This window comes from Enhydra lutris, unplaced genomic scaffold (genome assembly GCF_002288905.1).
Source record: "Enhydra lutris kenyoni isolate GAN:26980312 unplaced genomic scaffold, ASM228890v2 scaffoldscaffold15, whole genome shotgun sequence".
Classification (NCBI taxonomy): domain Eukaryota; kingdom Metazoa; phylum Chordata; class Mammalia; order Carnivora; family Mustelidae; genus Enhydra; species Enhydra lutris.
In genome coordinates, this window is record NW_019154099.1 from 14,050,835 (window position 1) to 14,073,080 (window position 22,246).

A 22,246-nucleotide genomic window follows, 5' to 3' on the forward strand; every position below is an offset into this window, starting at 1 on the left:
GATAAAAAAACAAAACCCATCTATATGTTGCCTACAAGAAATTCATCTTAAACCCGAAGACACCTCCAGATTTAAAGTGAGGGGGTGGAAAAGAATTTACCATGCTAATGGACATCAGAAGAAAGCAGGAGTGGCAATCCTTATATCAGATCAATTAGATTTTAAGCGAAAGACTATAATAAGAGATGAGGAAGGACACTATATCATACTCAAAGGAACTGTCAACAAGAAGATCTAACAATTTTAAATATCTATGCCCCTACCATGGGAGCAGCCAACTATATAAACCAATTAATAACAAAATCAAAGAAACTCATCGACAATAATACAATAATCGTAGGGGACTTTAACACTCCCCTCACTGAAATGGACAGATCATCCAAGCAAAAGATCAACAAGGAAATCAAAGCCTTAAATGACACACTGGACCAGATGGACATCACAGATCTATTCAGAACATTTCATCCCAAAGCAACAGAATACACATTCTTCTCTAGTGCACATGGAACATTCTCCAGAATATATCATATTCTCGGTCCTAAATCAGGTCTCAACCGTTATCAAAAGATTGGAATCATTCCCTGCATATTTTCAGACCACAATGCTCTGAAGCTAGAACTCAATCACAAGAGGAAATTTGGAAAGAACCCAAAAACATGGAGACTAAACAGCATCCTTCTAAAGAATGAATGGGTCAACCAGGAAATTAAAGAAGAGTTGAAAAACTTCATGGAAACAAATGATAATGAAAACACAATGGTTCAAAATCTGTGGGACACGACAAAGGCAGTCCTGAGAGGAAAATATATAGCGGTACAAGCCTTTCTCAAGAAACAAGAAAGGTCTCAGGTACACAACCTAACCCTACACTAAAAGAGCTAGAGAAAGAACAAGAAAGAAACCCTAAACCCAGCAGGAGAAGAGAAATCATAAAGATCAGAGCAGAAATCAATGAAATAGAAACCAAAAAAACAATAGAACAAATCAACGAAACTAGGAGCTGGTTCTTTGAAAGAATTAATAAGATCGATAAACCCCTGGCCAGACTTATCAAAAAGAAAAGAGAAAGGATGCAAATAAATAAAATCATGAATGAAAGAGGAGAGATCACAACTAACACCAAAGAAATACAGACAATTATAAGAACATACTATGAGCAACTCTACGCCAACAAATTTGACAATCTGGAAGAAATGGATGCATTCCTAGAGACATATAAACTACCACAACTGAACCAGGAAGAAATAGAAAGCCTGAACAGACCCATAACCAGTAAGGAGATTGAAACAGTCATCAAAAATCTCCAAACAAACAGAAGCCCAGGGCCAGACGGCTTCCCGGGGAATTCTACCAAACATTTAAAGAAGAACTAATTCCTATTCTCCTGAAACTGTTCCAAAAAACAGAAATAGAAGGAAAACTTCCAAACTCATTTTATGAGGCCAGCATCACCTTGATCCCAAAACCAGACAAGGATCCCAACAAAAAAGAGAACTACAGACCAATATCCTTGATGAACACAGATGCAAAAATTCTCGCCAAAATACTAGCCAATAGGATTCAACAGTACATTAAAAGGATTATTCACCACGACCAAGTGGGATTTATTCCAGGGCTGCCAGGTTGGTTCAACATCCGCAAATCAATCCATGTGATACAACACATTAATAAAAGAAAGAACAAGAACCATATGATACTCTCCATAGATGCTGAAAAAGCATTTGACAAAGTACAGAATCATTTCCTGATCAAAACTCTTCAAAGTGTAGGGATAGAGGGCACATACCTCAATATTATCAAAGCCATCTATGAAAAACCCACCGCAAATATCATTCTCAATGGAGAAAAACTGAAAGCTTTTCCGCTAAGGTCAGGAACACGGCAGGGATGTCCGTTATCACCCCTGCTATTCAACATAGTACTAGAAGTCCTAGCCTCAGCAATCAGACAACAAAAGGAAATTAAAGGCATCCAAATCAGCAAAGAAGAAGTCAAACTATCACTCTTCGCAGATGATATGATACTATATGTGGAAAACCCAAAAGACTCCACTCCAAAACTGCTAGAACTTGTACAGGAATTCAGTGAAGTGTCAGGATATAAAATCAATGCACAGAAATCAGTTGCATTTCTCTCACCAACAACAAGACAGAAGAAAGAGAAATTAAGGAGTCAATCCCATTTACAATTGCACCCAAAACTATAAGATACCTAGGAATAAACCTAACCAAAGAGACTAAGAATCTATACACAGATAACTATAAAGTACTCATGAAAGAAATTGAGGAAGACACAAAGAAATGGAAAAATGTTCCATGCTCCTGGATTGGAAGAATAAATATTGTGAAAATGTCTATGCTACCTAAAGCAATCTACACATTTAATGCAATTCCTATCAAAGTACCATCCATTTTTTTCAAAGAAATGGAACAAATAATCCTAAAATTTATATGGAACCAGAAAAGACCTCGAATAGCCAAAGCAATATTGAAAAAGAAAGCCAAAGTTGGTGGCATCACAATTCCGGACTTCAGCTCTATTACAAAGCTGTCATCCTTAAGACAGCATGGTACTGGCACAAAAACAGACACATAGATCAAGGGAACAGAATAGAGAGCCCAGAAATAGACCCTCAACTCTATGGTCAACTCATCTTTGACAAAGCAGGAAAGAATATCCAATGGAAAAAAGATAGCCTCTTCAACAAATGGTGTTGGGAAAATTGGACAGCCACATGCAGAAAAATGAAATTGGATCATTTCCTTACACCACACACGAAAATAGACTCAAAATGGATGAAGGATCTCAATGTGAGAAAGGAATCCATCAAAATCCTTGAGGAGACCACAGGCAGCAACCTCTTCGACCTCAGCCGCAGCAACATCTTCCTAGGAACATCGCCAAAGGCAAGGGAAGCAAGGGCAAAAATGAACTATTGGGATTTCATCAAGATCAAAAGCTTTTGCACAGCAAAGGAAACAGTTAACAAAACCAAAAGACAACTGACAGAATGGGAGAAGATATTTGCAAAGGACATATCGTATAAAGGGCTAGTGTCCAAAATCTATAAAGAACTTAGCAAACTCAACACCCAAAGAACAAATAATCCAATCAAGAAATGGGCAGAGGACATGAACAGACATTTCTGCAAAGAAGACATCCAGATGGCCAACAGACACATGAAAAAGTGCTCCATATCACTCGGCATCAGGGAAATACAAATCAAAACCACAATGAGATACCACCTCACACCAGTCAGAATGGCTAAAATGAACAAGTCAGGAAATGACAGATGCTGGCGAGGATGCGGAGAAAGGGGAACCCTCCTACACTGCTGGTGGGAATGCAAGCTGGTGCAACCACTCTGGAAAACAGCATGGAGGTTCCTCAAAATGTTGAAAATAGAACTACCCTATGACCCAGCAATTGCACTACTGGGTATTTAACCTAAAGATAAAAATGTAGTGATCCGAAGGGGCACGTGCACCCGAATGTTTATAGCAACAATGTCTACAATAGCCAAACTATGGAAAGAACCTAGATGTCCATCAACAGACGAATGGATAAAGAAGAGGTGGTATATATACACAATGGAATACTATGCAGCCATCAAAAGAAATGAAATCTTGCCATTTGCGACGACATGGATGGAACTAGAGGGTATCATGCTTAGCGAAATAAGTCAATCGGAGAAAGACAACTATCATATGATCTCCCTGATATGAGGGAGAGGAGATGCTACATGGGGGTTAAGGGGGTAGGAGAAGAGTAAATGAAACAAGATGGGATTGGGAGGGAGACAAACCATAAGTGACTCTTAATCTCACAAAACAAACTGAGGGTTAATGGGGGGAGGGGGTTGGGGGGGTGGGATTATGGACATTGGGGAGGGTATGTGCTATGGTGAGTGCTGTGAAGTTTGTAAACCTGGCGATTCACAGACCTGTACCCCTGGGGATAAAAATATTATTACATGTTTATAAAAAATAAAATTAAAAAATAATGTTATTAAAAAAAAAAAATGTCAATACAAATCCTCAAAGAAGTCCAGGCATTGGATTTATTATACAAAGACATTAAATCACCTGTCTTAAATATGTTCAAAGAAGCAAAGGAAATCAAGTCTAGAGAAATAAAAGAAGTATGAAAATATCTCTCACTAGGGGATATCAGTAAATCAATAGACACTAAAGAAAGAAACCAAATAAATGACTTGAGAAATGTAATAGAATCTCAACAACAAATGAGTAGGCAGGAAATAAGATACGCAAATATCAAAATAAAGGTCATTTGAGATTTTCCAATCTGAGGAAGAGGAAAAAAAAAAAGTGAAGTGAAAAGTTCCTTGAGACCTGTGGGAAGTGAAGTAACACACCAATCTAAACAAACTGAGACTTCCAAGGGTAGGAAATAGAAAAAGAGGCAGAAAGAATATTTGAAGAAACAATGGTCAAATATTCCCAATTTTAATGAGATATTTTAATTTATACTTCCAAATATTTCAATGAATTCTAGGATAGACTCAAAAAGATCCACACTTAGATATATCATAATCAAATTGTCAAAAGACAATCTTGAAAGCAGCAAGAAAGAAACAAATTATGTGCAAGAGAGTCTAAGAAAGATTAACATATAATATCTCATCAAAAAATATGGAAGCAGAAAACAGGAGGCTGATATATTCAAAGGACTGAAAAAAAGAACCAAGAATTCTATATCTAGCAAAACTGTTCCTTAAAAATGGAATTCTTTCTTTTATATGGCTGAATAATATTTCATGTTATAAATACACCACATTTTGCTATAAATAATGTAAATGTCCCATGGACGTTTAGGTATACATTTTTGTGTGGACAAATGTTTTCCTATCTTTTGAGGGTATAACTATGAGTAGAATTGCTGGTTTATGATAATTCTATGTTTAACTTTTTGTGAAACTACAAAACTGTTTTCCAAGTAGATGAAAGATTTTACATTTCCACCATTAGTGTATGATGATTCCAATTTTCCACATACTTATTAATATTTGTTATTTTCTTTTTTATTGTAACCAACCTCATAGGTATGAAGTGGTGGTCTCATAGTTTTCACTTGAATTTTCCTAATGACTGATGATATTGAGCATTTCTTCACATAATTACTGGTCATTTGTGTCTACCTTGAGCCTTGAACAGCACAATCTTGATTCATACATCTTTGTAGTAAGTTTTGAAATGGAAATCACATGCAACAAAATGCCTGAATCTTGTGAACTCTATGCTAAGTGAAAGAATTCAGAAATATAAGGCCACATATTGCATGATTTTATTCATATTAAATGTCCAGAATAGCCAACTCTATACCAATAGAAAGTAGATTAGTAGTTTGCAAGGGAAGATGTGGAGAAAAAGAATAGGGTGTAACTGTTAGTGATTATGTGATAATAAAATCACTCTGGAATTAGGGTGATGATTGCAAAATTTTCCAGAAACCCCCCCCCCAAAACACTGGGTTTGCATGCTTTAAAAGGATCAGGTCAATATTGTATTATATGAATTATATCTCAATAAAAAAAGGAAAAAGAACTTGTGACCACTTAAAGAGAATGGACTCTTTTGAGGTGCCTCTATCCAATAAACTATTTAAATGGAATGTTAAGGAACACCTGAGTAGTAAGTGTCTGCCTTTGGCTCAAGTCATGACCCCAGGATCCTGGGATCGATTCCCCTGTCCCTCTCCCTCTGCTGCTCTCTCACTCACTCTCTTTGTCAAATGAGTAAATAAAATCTTAAATAAATAAATAAATAAATAAATAAATAAATAAATAAAATGTTAAATGATCTACACTCTGAGAAGCAATGGCATTCTTTGCAGTAAAATAAATTAATGGCGATAAGCATTTACATCCAATGATAATACCTGTAATTAACCATTGCTTAGCATCCTGTTATAGTTGTGGTGGAAGGAGGAAAGGTATATTATATGCTTATACTATATACACATGTAAAAATATATATATAATATACTTATATAAATATAAGTATATTTGCAAACAGTGAAAGACCAATAAAATGCTAAACATATAAATGTATATATTTATATTTATATTTGCAAATCAATGTAAGACCAATAAAATACTAAATTACCCCCAGAAAGAATACAGCTTGTCTAAATACCAAACTCTGGCATTCTTTTCCAGTTTGCCTTTGATTTTGCCTTTTTAAATATCATATTTGTTAACACTCTGGAAATAATGATTAGAATTTCCAGGAGAGTATAACAGGGAGTTATATTTAAGGTAATGAAATGAGCTAATTTGAACATATAAAAATTCTTACATATATGATCAAATTCCTTCAAATAGTGTTTAAATATTTTGTAGTCTCTATTTTTTTGTAGTCTCTAACAATAAAATATTTAAAATTACAAATGAACAGAGATGATAAATGATCTTTAAGCTCTTTCTTAAGGGTTACCCAATGTCTTATTTGATAGATGGAAAGAGTATACAATATGATTAGAATTAAGTTAGTCCTTAGATAAAAATTTCAGACATTCATTGGAACTTTTAATAAGTGAAAAAATAGCTTAAGAAATAGTATACCTAGTATAAGATATAATTAAAATAAATTTCAAGAAATTCCTAATAAAAATAGTGATTTAGAATAAATGTTTTCAATATATGGGGTTTCAAGACATCTCTGTTATATATTCTACTTTTTTTAAGCCATCTACAACACAGTTTCAGATTGATATTTGTCAGAAACACACCCAAAAAGTTAAAACAGTACTTAACAGTGTAATACTTTTTTATATGTAACCTTACATTCACAGGATTATGAATTTCTTTTTCTTGTAGGCCTATATATCCATTTTTAAACAAAGGAAAATAGTACCATAAAGACATATATGCACCTGCCTTTGTATTCTTAAATCTGTGAATGATTCATTTTTTAAATTTACTATTAAAGATTTTAATGTTAAGCATTTATAAAATTTGTAAGTCTAACTGTATTCTCAAATCGTTACCTGTCATTCTTTCTTAAATATACCAAATATAACAGTATAGGCCAGTGAAGTAATGTCCTACATTATACCAGGAGTTTTTTATTTTATTATTTTGTTTATATTTATAGTATTTTTGTGGTTTCAGAATTTTTTTTTCCTTTAGGGAAAATCAGCATATGGTGATGGGATGAAGCTTGGGGAATGTACTCTTCTTTTATAATTATCATGTAGAACCAATATTGGAGTCCAAGTTTTTCTGAAAGAAGATATGTTGGATATTTGATTATATGAGCCTATTTTGTATGACAACATGATTCAGTTTAGAAGCAAAAAGAGGAGAATATTTCTAATTGGTTTTGGAATATCCTAATTTTTTTTTTTTTCTGAAATGGTTTACCTAGTTGTATTCAGAACCTCTCCTTGGAAAGATATATTGTTTTAAAAAATATTTAATAATAAGTTCAGATCAAATGTATCCTCAGTGACAGAGGTTTGAATACTGGATCCAAAAATGATTAAATTTAGACCTATTACATTTCCATTATCACTCAGCTCTCAATTACATTATTTCTGAGACATCCATCAATATATCTAGTTCTTATTTTAATATAGCTCACCACACGAGGAAATTGTATGACTGGGGTTATGTTCTATTTAGGAGATACAAATTAATTTTATAATGAGAAGGAACCAAGAGCTGCACTTGGGTGGCTCAGTTGGTTAGGTGTCTGCCTTAGGCTTGGGTCATGATCCCAGGGTCCTGGGGTGGAGGCCAGCATCAGGCTCCCTACTCAGCGGGGACCCTACTTCTCCCTCTCCTGCTTCCCTTCCTTGTGCCCCCTCTCTCTCCGTCAAATAAATAAATACAATCTTTAAAAAAAAGGAAAGAAGAAAAGGAACCAAGAGCTGGTATAATATGAAAAGTAAAAAGATACAAGGGATCATAGTCCTGACCTGTCTATTCGTATACACTCTTACACTTCTAAGGGTCCCAACTATAAAATAAATTCTCTGAATACTCTGATTAATGAACTAGTGGGTTGCTTGGAACATAAAACAATAACTTTAATAGGCAAACAGTGACATATTAGCATTCAATGATATCTTCCTCCCAGGAGAAACCCAGTAAATAAAGAAGTATGCAGAGAAAAGATAAAAGAAAGACAGCATGCATTGAAACAATGCTTTTAAATCATTTGGTGATTTTTCTCTCTAAATTTTGCTTTCTTTAATGAAGTCAAGGAATTGTTGTGGCTCAGTGCAAAGTAGCAAAGTTTATTTTGGTACAGAGTTGTTTCCCCAAATTTTATTTGCCTACAGCAAGGTTTTGAAAACTACTGAAATTATTTTATGGAACATAGGAAGTGGTTTTCCTTTTACTAATAAATGTCATTCTTACAGCCTCACTGATCGAATCTCATCTTCTCAGGCATAACCTAAAAGTTTATCCTTCTGAAATTTATCTCACATTTTTCTGCTGTCAGAGCGTAGTAACTATTTATGTATATAAAATATAATGATTTCATCATATGCATTTTTTTAAAATCCACTTTTTGGACAGGCATTTCAAATGGTTTTATTTTAATCATGTGTCATTTTTCAGTGATTTCAGAAAGTCATTAAATTTTGTGGATCCCTCTTTTATACACGGATTAAGCAATTGCTTGCAGAAGGCTTCGGCTTTTTTGTAAGTGGGGCTTTTTTGATGATTTTACTAATTTGACTGTAACCAAATGGCAGTTTTGATACAATCTATTATGGTAGCTGTGTTTGCATTTATATGGTATGTGGTATTTGTGGGATGGTTGTATGTATGGTATGTGTATGGTTTTATGTATTGTTGTGGTATGGCCCTTCAGAAGAAACCAGTGATGTTTCATTCTGTGTTTTGGCAGATCTGGCAAGACTTTTCAGTCTATAAGCTAAGAACACACAATTACATGCAAGTAGTCCAAATGAATGAAGCCAGTAGAAATAGAGTATAGTGAAGTGTGAAAGTGCACGCTTCACCAATAGGGAGCTCACTCTGGTTGTTGTCTTCAAAGACTGTGGTAGCAGTCTTATCTTAATTTGCATGTTTTCAAGAAAATCTATAAATTTACTTTGTTTTTGTTTTTCTAATGTTTAAAATGTTGGGGGCTATAACAAATTTGTGGGTTTTAAAAATTTATTTAAAATAATATTTTGGCTAAACAAAGTACATACTAGGCCAGATTTCACATATGGGCTCCCATTTGCTCTTTCTCCCCTAAACAGTTCTAAACAGCTTCTATTTTATCAAATCCTGGTAATCCTTTATGATATTGCATTGACGTTCTCCTGAATGACACTACCGGTGTGGCAAATTCATTTTCACCAAGAACTTATTAGTTAGTGACTTCGTGCTGTGCTAAATGTGTGGGTTGAAGTCTAAGATGCTCCACTGAAGAGTCAGTGTATCTTGTCTGTAAATTCTCATCTTTTACTTTAATAAATTCGCTCATATTATTGTTTCTATTGAATTATTTGCTTGGATTTTAATACAAAAATAATGATAATGTTACTTCCATTGATGAAATTAACTCCCCAGGAACATGAATGGTATTTATCCCTTGGCTTCACACAGGCTCTGGCATAGTATAAAAGAAATTGAATGGTACATGAATCCTACCTAGTTTGAGGCATAGTTCACATCTACTAGGTAGTATTGTATTCACCAATATGTGATCCATAAATAGTAAATTAGGTATAATTTGTAATAAAACACCATCAGATAAAACTTTACATTTTTGGAAAATGGAAGAAGGACCTTAAATAACACCACAGGGACTGTAATTTGCCCATTCTCTAGAGGAAACTCCTGGCTCTGAAGAGAGTCCACTGGCCAAGAACAGACTGGGAAGTGAGTCTCAGTTGCAGCCAGAAGACATGAGCAACTTTAAGTTTTTACCAGCTCACCCCCATTTGTGGGGTAGTGTTACAGTGATTATTTAATTATATAAAATGCCATTTGTTTCTACAATACTTAAATCTGTGCAAGCAGTACAAAAATAAAATCTTTGGTGTGAATTTTTCCTTGGCTTTTCCTATCCAAGTACTTCAAGAATCCTTAAAGTACTATGATGACTATGTCCCTAGCATTTTAAATGTTATCTTCAAGAAGAATAAAAATGAAGTTTTTTACTACTGTGAATTTGAACTGAACTTGTTTTGGTTACAAATGGCTTGTTTAGAGCCAGTTATGTGAGGGGGAAAAAAGAGTAGTTTGAGGACACAGCTTATATGTGCTTCAGTTTACTTGGTTAGAATTAATGATTTTGATTCTATGGTAATGATATCTTTCTTTCTTCCATAGTTCTTTCTCTTCAGAACACCCATTCATGGTATCATTAATAAACTGGGAAAGAAATTTTACTAAAGTATGGTTAATTTTCTACCTATTAATTAAACTTATTAAATAAGTTTCACTTAACAACCCTCATTCTTCACACTCGTTAATACCATTTCCATTTTTTCTATTTTGAATGTGGAATGTAAAATTCCTGCTTTTTTGAAGCCTCTTGGATTTGCCTTTGAAAAATACATGAAGTGATTGGTTGGTTAGTCCAAAGCAAACCAAAACAAACAAAATAAACTTAAAGTGTATGTGATGCTAATGAGCTTGCTTGAGTTTCCATTTTATCAGTGGCCATGAGCATAGAGAATTCTCAGGAAAGAGGGTCAGAGACAACCTGACAACTGAGAAGACATCCACTAGGAAATGTATCTGATAATTTAATATAAAATGTTGCATTAAAGAATTAAATAAACAGTATATGGAAAGTGATTCAGAGTATTAGTTCTTGATCATTGTTGTTCATATTGTCTCAGTTATCGCCCTTGAATTCAGCAATAGGTGTAATTTCATTCCTGAGTAAAAATTTTATCATTGCTGCTACTTCATTGATTTGGTGTTTGTTATTATTGTTGTTGTTGTTGTTGTTATTGTTTTACTTCAAGCATTCTCATTCTGGGGGGTATAAAAAGCTCAGATGTCAGTTTTTCATAGATGAGGCCTGAATTCTAATGACTTAAATTCTTTGATCTGACAATTTGGCTAGTTTTATTTACTAATCAGCTTAATTTTGTTATTTCAGGAACTGAAAAATAAGTAGATTTGTGTGAACCATTTTAAGTGGTAGATATTAGAAAACTAAATTAAATCATAATAATACATCTTTGGAATTAAAAATATTTGATAATGGATTTTAGCTTGAGCAATTCTACATAATCGCAATTTAGCTTCTGCTTTTAATATACTTAAATGGATCGATACTTGCACAATTATAAATTAGTACATTTGCATTATGATGGATACTTCAATCAAATAGCATATGATAGTAAAACACTAGTAACATACAAAGTAAGTGAAATAAAATAATAGTTTTTGGTATAATATTCTACACAACCATCAATTATCTATGGGAACCATATTGGAACTGAAATGTAATATATAGCAATATCAGTATAAATTCTTTTCTAAAGATTTTGTTTATTTATTTGAGAGAGAGAGAGAGCGAGCAAGAGAGAAAGCACAAATGAAGGGGGAGGGGCAAAGGGAGAGAGACAAGCAGACTTCCTGCTGAACAGGGAGTTAGACCCTGGGCTTTATCCCAGGACCCTGGGATCATGACCTAAGGTGAAGGAAGATGATTAACTGACTGAGTAACCCAGGTGCTCCTATAACAATACCACTATAAAATAAATCTAGACATATACCCTCCTGAGTATAGAAGACATTTTATATAAAAATCTTAGGTAGGAACTAATACTGCATTTAAATTACATAATATGAAATAAATAGATTCCAGTTACATTGAATCATAGATCTGAATGAGAAATACTAGGTCTTTTTCCAGAAATCATACTCTACATCGTTGATTGTGCTAGAATTCTATTTTAAATCATATTTTTTCCTCATTTACTCATAAGAGAAACAAAGTCTACATACACTTCATAATTCAGCCAAGCCACATATTTATATAAGATTAAAATCAGAGCAACTCAAATATGTGCATCCTGCTCCTTAAAAATTTGTTAGTCTAGATGTTCTGGGGATGAAGAACTATGTTGGTCTAAATTTTGTTATGAGGAACTAAGAAGCAACTATTAAAATTACAAAATTTACTTTCAAACTTAAATATACCTTGAAGAATTACCAATAGTAGAGTATAACAGGAAGAAGTACAATTAATTATAGTAGGGTGTGAACACTAACACAAAATAACTTGAATGTAATCATGGAAGATATTCTTACTAGGATTCTACTACATTCATAACTTTAGTAAGTAGTCTAGTTTCAGTCTCTAGAACTATGAGAAATAAATTTCTGGTGTTTAAGACATCCACTCTGTGGTATTTTGTTGAAGAACATAAGATTTGAGCACTAGGAAAATTACTCTCCCTATGCCAATCTTGGTGCACATCCAATACACTGTAGTCTTCGAACACAGTTGCAGTCAGGCACTCTGATCCTTCTGACTGGTCATAATCTTACATATATCTGCATTCCTAGTTCAGATACCTCTATCTGCAGTTTTCCATATCTGGCACTCTTGTTTGAACACCTCTCTCAAGTGACTCTCCCAGGATTGTCATATCAGGAGGACTGGAGAAACTGCAGACACTTTTCTCCTTTGGAGTCGGTATTACGGTTTCCAGTTGTAGCCTTTCCCCTCTACCCCAATCCATTCCCCCAGGTACACAAAATGGCAGTAGCTTTTGTCTTGGATTCCCTTGGCAGTGACACAATATCCCCATTCCATCCCACCCCATCTGCAGTGATAAATTTGACTTCCACTTAATCAACCATTCAATACTGGTAGCGCAGGTCTCTCTACTTAACTTAGCTATTAATTTGTTTCTTTAAAAGTTCCTAAAAATCTTTAAAAAGATATTGTTGAATATTGAATCTGTCATAACAAAACAGTTTGGTGACAGTTTTATAAACTAAAAATGATACATGATTACTCACTTGATATTAAAGTGGACATTTTAACTCTAATTTTTATATTAAAGTTTTTCTTGGAAAATAATCAAATATAAATACTCACCATCTTTAGAGTTTAGGAAATGCGTATTCAATAAATAACTTATGAACATACAGATTAATAAACATACACATAGCAAAGACAGTTAATTGTTCCCCATTCTTTCTTTTTACTAACTTTAGAGAAGTCTTTGAAGAGTGAGGTCATCACTTTGTTTAAATTTTTATTTATATTATTTTTTTGTCATTACCTTTTTTTGATTCTTCCCTCTTACTTAGAGGAATGTAGATATGATGGCTGATGGCTGAGGTTGAGTCACCATACTGAAATATGAATGATATTGTGGCATGCTAGAGACAGAAACATTAATAAAAGAAAAGGAGTCAGATCCCCAGAATACTTAGTAAAACCACCATACCACCACTGGATTGCATATTCCCCACAACTCCACTTTTTAAATTATAGAATATAATGATTTTTAAAATTATTATTTATTAAGATTTTTGGTGTAAAGATGAACATTATCTCTACAATATGCACAAAATGTACATTAAATTTATACACACACCATGTACAGTTATTGCATTATATTTTGTAATTTACTTCATTTCCTATTCTTTAAGTTATTAGGAGGATAAAAATTTCCAGATTATTGATATCTGAAGAATGAGAGAACTGGACATACTGGTAACAAACTCTTCATTATATAGCTTTTTTCATTAGTAAATGGATGGGAGATGACAGTAAAGAAAAACTGATTAACTTGTATATGACAATCAAATTTAAGAGATTTCTTCTAAAGTAGTACAAAATATATTTTATTGAAGGCCATTTAATTTCTTAGAAAATTAAGACTCAGGGCACCTCGGTGGCTCAGTCAGTTAAGCATCTGCCTTCAGCGAATGTCATGATCCCTGGGATTGAGCCCCATGTCAGGGTCCCTGCTCAGCATGGAGTCTGCTTCTCCTTCTGCCCCTCCCCTCACATGTGCTCTCTGTCTCTCTCTCAAATAAATAAAATGAAATTTTTATAAAATTAAAACTTTCCTTGATCACAAAATCATACAAGACTTTAAAAAGATATCATCTATAAGTAAAAACTAGTAGTGTTGATTAAAGATTTTATCAATCAACTCTATTGTTATAGTACATTTTCCATCTTTTCATTTTAATGGAAATAATCCTGACAAAATTACTTTAGGAATTGTACCCTAATCTAAATAACAAAATCTATCATTTCAAAAATGGAATTATTATATGGTAAGCACTATTTTATAATAATTATATTGTTAAAACATTTTAATTGAGATTGTTGCTATGTCTAGACTACATCATTATAAGAATTAAGATGCAAATGAATTTATTAAATAATTATGCTTTGATTTACATATGAATTAGAGATTTTGAATCTCTATACAAACAAATGTTTAGGAATATATTATTTATTTCAAATAATGATGTAAGTTTATTTTCTTGGTAGCATGAAGATGTGACATAACATATAGTTTTATTCAGTGTTTAATATTTAACTGTTTCAGTATTGCATAATCTATATTATAGGTATTAAATCACATAAATATACATAAGGTGAATAAGTATTCACCTTATCTTCTACTTTGGGTCACAAGTACTGAGGTAGAACATATAGTTTTTATTTATTTATTTACTTAATTTTATTTTAATCCCACTATAGTTAAGATACAGCGTTAAATTAGTTTCAGGTGTATAATATAGTGATTCAGAAATTCTGTATATTATTCAGTATTCATCAAGATTAGTGTACTCTTAATCCTTTTTACCTATTTCACCCATCCTCACCACCTCCCCTCTGGTAATCATTGGTTTATTTTCTCTAGTAAAGAGTCTGTTTATCGTTTTGTTTTGTTTTGATTTGATTTGGTTTGTTTCTCTTTTTTCCTCTGTTCATGTGTTTGGTTTCTTAAATTGTACATATGAGTAAAATCATACACCATTTGTCTTTCTCTGACTTATTTAGTATTATACTCTCTAGACATTATAAATGGCAAGATTTCATTCTTTTTTATGGCTGAATAATATTCTATCATATGTGGTGTGTGTGCCTGTGTGTGTATGCCATTTTAAGAATGCTGAGTATTATGCAAACTTTGGTTATGGCTCTTGCCTTCTTTATATCAGTGTACTATGTTGTACCTTGTTGTTTGCTCATCTATTGAAAAGTCTGTTCTTTTATATAAAGAGGGTATGAATTATTAACTATTGCAGAGATTATGCTGAGTGAAATAAGTCATGCAGTGTGATCATTTAATTCATTATTACCTAAAATATCCTGGTTGCTAAGAGTGAATTATAATATATAAATAAATGAAAGAATATGTTTTAATTATATAGATCACATACTGATATGAAGTATAGAAATTGGAAAGGTATAGCACTCTATATTTGGTATATCCTACTATGCAATTTATATAAAAATAAAATTTAATTTTATCTAGATTCCCAGAGAAGAATCACAATATAAGAAATGCCTGAAGAGGTTTTTGATTGTTGCTTTGTTTGGTGAGTGTTTTTTGTGGGTTTGTTTTGTTTTGTTTGCCAAAGTGTAGCCAAGAATAATGAAAACCATTTGGCTTCCAAACACAAGGAAGAATGGATATGTAAAAGCTATTTGGATATGTGAAAATTTGCATATATAGAAGATATCTGACTGGTTAATGCTACTAACAAAAGTAATACACTGATGTAGAATGTTCTATGTTGTAGAATAGAAATATATTTCCATTTAATTTAAAGAAAGTAATGTGAAATAAAGGAAATATATCAATATATTTAGAGGTGCTGAAGTGTTACAAACTGTGGGAATGGCATTTAACATTTCATTATGATTATTGAAAGTACCTATATTTCTTTCTCTACTGTATTTTGCCATACTAATTAGATTTATTTTTTCATCTTTTTATCCATAAATTAGTTTTCAGCTTAAATGTGTATTCTCTGAAAACAGAATTTGTAACTCAAATAACTAGAGGAGTTGGTAAATAAGATACTGGATGGAGATAAAAAGACTAGTTGATAATTATGTCCAGAGTTTGTTATTTTAACACAGATACTTTTTTTTTTTAACACAAACTAAGCATGTCTGAGTATTCTTCGCTCTGCAAGGAAATATTTTATCCCTTTTTATACAACATGATAACCCTCATGGTGTATTTGTTCACTTCAAACTTTTGGCAGAGATTGGGTACCAAAATATTTCACTTTTCTCTAAGATTTATCAAGACAAAGTATATCAACTGGAACAGTAAATAGCAACTGTATTCATCATCATGTTGTAGAAACCAAAGAGGTACAAAGAGTATAATGGACTAGGGATCATACCCTGTTCAGCACTGAAAACAGCCCCTACCTATTGCTGCCTTTGAAAAATGTTTCATCAGTGTTGTCAGATATCCTAATTTTTAAGAGAAGCTGTATATCTTGATTCTTATAAGAAAGAACTGAAATTTAAGATTGGCGGCTGCTTATGTAATCACCAAACACTAAGCTTGCCAACATTTTACCGGCCATAGAATACATGATTGACAGGATGCTCATACCTGCTGACAACAAATCTATGATCTCTGCAATGTTTTAGAAAAACCTTTTAGAAAACAACAACAACAACAACAAACCTCTTCAATGAAAGATGTTTTTTTGGTTATTCAACACACTTCCGCCTACCCATCATGTTCATGCCTTGAGATGATACAGAGACCATGAGATTCTAAGTAAATTGCCTAAGATTATAAAACATGTGAACTCTGGTCCCAGGACTTAATAAAGTCAAATTTTTCTGATTTTTGACAGTCTGTTTTTCCACTGAGATAACTATTTCAACCAAATATCTTCGGCTATGAACATTCATTTGTTTAAAGGTAAAATGAACAAAGGATGTAAATTATTTCTGTTCCTAGTGATCTTCCAGTGGAGGCTTGTTAGTAGTTCAACAAATACACCATTACTAGTTCCAAAAAGTGCACATATTATTTTCACTAATCACACAGCAAAACTACTGATAACTTACAGTTTATTTCTACAACAACCATTAATAACACTATAGTTATAAAAGTCATTACAACCGCAAAACCACTTCTCCATTTACATAAGTAATTGCTATACTCACAAATATTTATATGTACCATGATAACATCTACTAATTTATTCATTGCTATTTAGGTGGTGTTTTACATTCTAAATAAGTTACCCCTTAATAATTCTAACTTATTCCTTTTATACATACAATTACATATATTACAATCATATATGTATATAATTATACATGATCATAATTGTCAAAAAAGGGAGAGGAGAAGGAGAAGGAGAAGATTTGAGGATTAAAGAGTTGTACTGATTTTCCAGTTGTCCTACGTCTAGTAGATAGTAGAACCGGTATCCTTATTTGAGTGTCTATGATAACATAAATTTGTATATTTAATGTTTTTACTGGTTCATTCACTACTGAGGGCCAAATTTTTATGGGAGGACTCAAATTACAATATATTCTCCTTGGTTAGAATGTAACTCCTGGTATTCTCAAATTTAAACTCTTTCAAGATACTCTATCAAAACTTTTTAAATAGATTTACTTTTCATAAACTGCATATATTATCTGGGTCTATCTCTCAGTCTTTGAATATTAATAAAATATGAATGTGTAATGTAGCTTAAGTATTTTCAAGGGCTTTAGGAGAAAAACTGTGGAAGAATTCTTTACTGATTATTAATGACACTCAGCTTATAGGTTCTTCTTTCTTGTGCTCACAGCCATTTAGACATTCTTTCACAAACACCAAAGTATTTTTAATCATTTTGTTCCAGATTTTCTAGATTAACTACTTTGTGTCTCCACAATAGTATTAGGCACAGTTGGCTCTGGTGTACATTTAAAATTTCAGCTGTGTTTTTATGTCATCTCTAATATCAGCTTTAAAAGCTTTTTAGAATAAATTCTTGATCATACCCTTACTTTTAAAAGCCCTACCATGTTATGTATCCTTTGGCAACTTCCTTTTGGGCTGAGGGGAAATTGTAGTCATTCTGTTTGTATCCACTCTTCATGTAACTTCTCTCCCTGTTGTTTTGTACTTGCAAGGTTTATAAAAATTGTCCCTTTCAACATTGAGAACAAATGCCAATTCCTTTATGAAAAATGTTACTATCTTGATACAGAGGTATGTTATCGTGTCCTTAAAGAATGTCAATTATAATTTAATGTTTAAAATAATAATAATTTATTTTCACATGTTTTTCTCTCCAATATATTTTAACAAACTTGTGGTGAGAGACTCTGTATTATTCTTTTAACCAGCATCTGAGGCCAACACCTAATGGGTTTTCAATAAATGTTCCTTTAATTTGGGCTTTTCTTTTCAAATATCATTTTATTGGATAGGATCACACAGTTCACAATTAAATTATTATAAAAATTGAAATTAGCTATATTTTCTCTTAATTTGAATATCATTTTGTTGAAAATAAAAGTACTGCTTATTATAATAATGTTTATTATGAAACAGGTTTAGATTATTTTATGGGTAATATTTTGATATGAACAACTAATGATAAAATATTCATATTTTTAGTACACAACCATAAGTCTCTATGTGCTACTATATTCTCATTAATCAAATATTTTTCAGAATTATGTTTTTGGAAGATTATTTCCTTCTATGTAAAAGTCCTATACCTTTTACTGTAAAGTTACCTAAATCAGAAATTCTAAAGCATAGGCAATATCATATTCACAGAAATCAGTTATCCCACAGATTTTAAAAATGTAAAATTTATCACAAAATTATTGTTGTCACTTTAAGTTAATAGGAATCAATTTTTTCCTAAAAAGGTGAACATTTACTACTGTAAGTAGTAATGACTTTATGACTTTATGACCTTACCCTTGATATATGTAAAATACTGATACAGATATGTACAAAATGCTAATAATTAGAGCAGATTAAATCCATCACAATTATCATCCAAATAATTTTTAAATATTAAAACTAAAATAATATGAAATATGAAATATGTACAAAATATTTATTTGCTTTTATGAAAGGTTGGTAATTTTCTAAAATTGAAAGTTCAGCATGGGGGCGCCTGGGTGGCTCAGTGGGTTAAGCCGCTGCCTTCGGCTCAGGTCATGATCTCAGGGTCCTGGGATCGAGTCCCACATCAGGCTCTCTGCTCAGCAGGGAGCCTGCTTCCCTCTCTCTCTCTCTCTCTCTGCCTGCCTCTCTGTCTACTTGTGATCTCTCTCTGTCAAATAAATAAATAAAAATCTTTAAAAAAAAAAAAAAGTTCAGCATGTATAAAATATAATTATTAATGTTAGGTTGAACTTTATTAACATGAATGTTTACTATGCACATTTATTTTATTGTAAAGTAAGAAAGAAAAAGGAAGCTAAAGAATTGAAGTCCAGTTACATGAGACATGGAAATAAGAGTGATTCAAAAAGCAAAGAAGGGAAGCTATGGTTTCATATATCACATAACTAGTAATTCAGTTCAGGGATTTGCTCCCCATATAAATTTATCTCAAAATGGAAGATTACATTGCAACTTTTCAATTTAAATTTAAGCAAGAGACCTATTTGTCACATCATCATTCCATAATATAAGCTTGCAAATCAAAATGAACGTGATATAGTGTGATCTTATTTTTAATTTGTGGTAAGAAATGTAGGGTGAAAGCAATATATATAGCACTGACCTAACTCTGGCATCACCCACCCAATTGCACATCTAAGAATAATGGAATTATTGATACATTGGATAGTTACACACACACATACACACTCACACAAAGAGAAAAAAAGTTGCAACATAAATTCTTGAAAGGAGTGGAAGGATGGTCTTTGGAAGTTTTGCTCAATAAAAAAGTTTAAAAACCTGAGACAAATGTCAAAAAAAGTAAAATAAGGATGAAAAATGAATAGCATTTATAATTATTCATACTTAAAAGTACATGGCATTTTCATTTGATCTTTATTCATATATCCATTATTTTGATAAAAGAAATTACTCATAGATAAGCCACTATTAAATATGGCATTAAAATCATAGTGTACCTTTATACTTCTCTGATGAATATTGTAACTGTTTCTCAAATCTGATTTAAGTATTTTGATCGTTATTTTAGTCCTAGTAGAAAATATACTTGCTGAGTTGATATAACATTAGTAATTGAAAACAATGCTTTATAATTAGTTAATAAATCATTATTTTTATACTATTTCTAAAAATTTATGACTGTATTTAAGTCTTGTAACCTATCTGCAGTTTCATGTGTAAAATGCTATCTTGTAATAGTACTAAGAATACTTATTTTTTGTTTTATTTTCCATTAAAATTGGAAATAAAGTGATGCCAACATGCTTAAATCTCATTACATAATCACCTGAAAATTCATTTCCTCATTATGAAAGTGAAATATGGATGTAAAATACAGAGAGAAAGCTATACATTAAAAACAATGCCTGAATTATTATTTTACTGCACAAGAAAGGAAAAAAATGTACTGTCTTGGGATGACTGATTTTTGCAAATTCCATGTTTTTGTGGAATTTTCAACAACTTATCTTGCTAATAACATCTATCATTGAAGATACTCTCCCTGTAAACAAGTTGGCTGGTATTTCTAACTTTAAGATAAAAGTGTATGCCAACCAAATAAAATATATTATGGTAAATTTATACTTATAACCATGATCATCTAGCATTCCTCTAATATTTGATTTCTATTTTCTGAATATTACATAAAGCAAAGTAAACTATACAATTTCAAAGAAAATACAAATGACAGATAATCTTGCTAGAAAATAAGTTTGAATCATAAAAGTTAGGTACAGATATATTATTGCCTTAACCATATTCATAGATAAAGGAAAGATATTAGAGACAAGTGACATCTTACTGTACAGTAGAAAATGTATTTCTGTAAGAGTTATTATAGTTTGTCCAGAACTTGTATGATCATGGTCATATTTTTTTCAATTATCATTATTGCTTGATTTGAATCCCACTAATTTTTCCCTGCTTTTCTGCAGGCTGAATGTAAACAATTTGATGGGTTAGTTATATTGTGACATTTTGAAAAAGTTGTATTTTTTGAGGCAATGCAGCAAGCTGTCAAAACTAGTAAGATGAGAGACTATGCATTGGGTTTTTTTTTCCCTCAAGAAGTAAAACCATATCTATGAAAAGTTGTCCTTGGAATGTTCTTGTATTCTGTGGGGACTAAATCAGTTTTCTTAATGATCATGTTTACTGGCTATAATGTTAAAATTATAATAAGAATGATTAAAGATAACGCCCTACTAATAGAAAGAAAGAAGCTATTTCTCTTTATAAATGGTTTTTCCTTAACATTTGCCAGTGTGAGATCTGCTTAGCCTGAATATTGCTTAGTGTTAGAATCTTCCAGATAGTTAAAAAACTGTATATTTCATATTTGGATAATAAAATTTGTAACACTTCTAGGGATAGAGAAACTGTGCGTACTTAAAGGAAATGAAGGGTCAAGATTTTCAATTAGGACTTTTTGGGGATGAAGTAATTTTATTATAACAAATTCAGTTACTATTTCACACTCTTTCACTCACAAATATGTCATGGGGATGATTTGGGAAGGTTGAATATCTGACAGATGTCTTAAAGGAAATACTTTTGGATTTAAGTTTTTGAAAGTTATAGAACACTACTTCCAACATAATGACATTTATTTAAAAGTATTTTTAAAATCCAGGTTGTTCAAGAACAGGAATGGACATGATGAAGTTACCTTTGGAGAGGGAGAAGAGAGAACAGGATTGGACGGTTATTAGTTGTAATTCTGACTTTTTCTTTTTTAATTTAGCATATTCTGGAAGGGAAAGTAAAATATTTGCACCAGTCAACTTGCATTGCATTACTTTTTATACAAGCTTGTGTATTTTAACATTGTATTTTAAAAAGAAAAAAATCAAATATTGTAGTAAAAAGTTTCAAACTATAAATACAGTGTGTACAATGCCAGAATTATCAATAGTAGGAGCATATTTTATTTTTTATTATTATTTTTTAAATATTTTATTTATTTATTTGACAGAGAGAGGCAGTGAGAAGGGAATACAAGGAGGGGGAGTGGGAAAGGGTGAAGCAGGCTTCCCACAGAGCAGGGAGCCTGATGCAGGGCTCAATCCCAGGACCCTGGGATCATGACCTGAGCTGAAGGCAGACGCTTAACACCTGACCC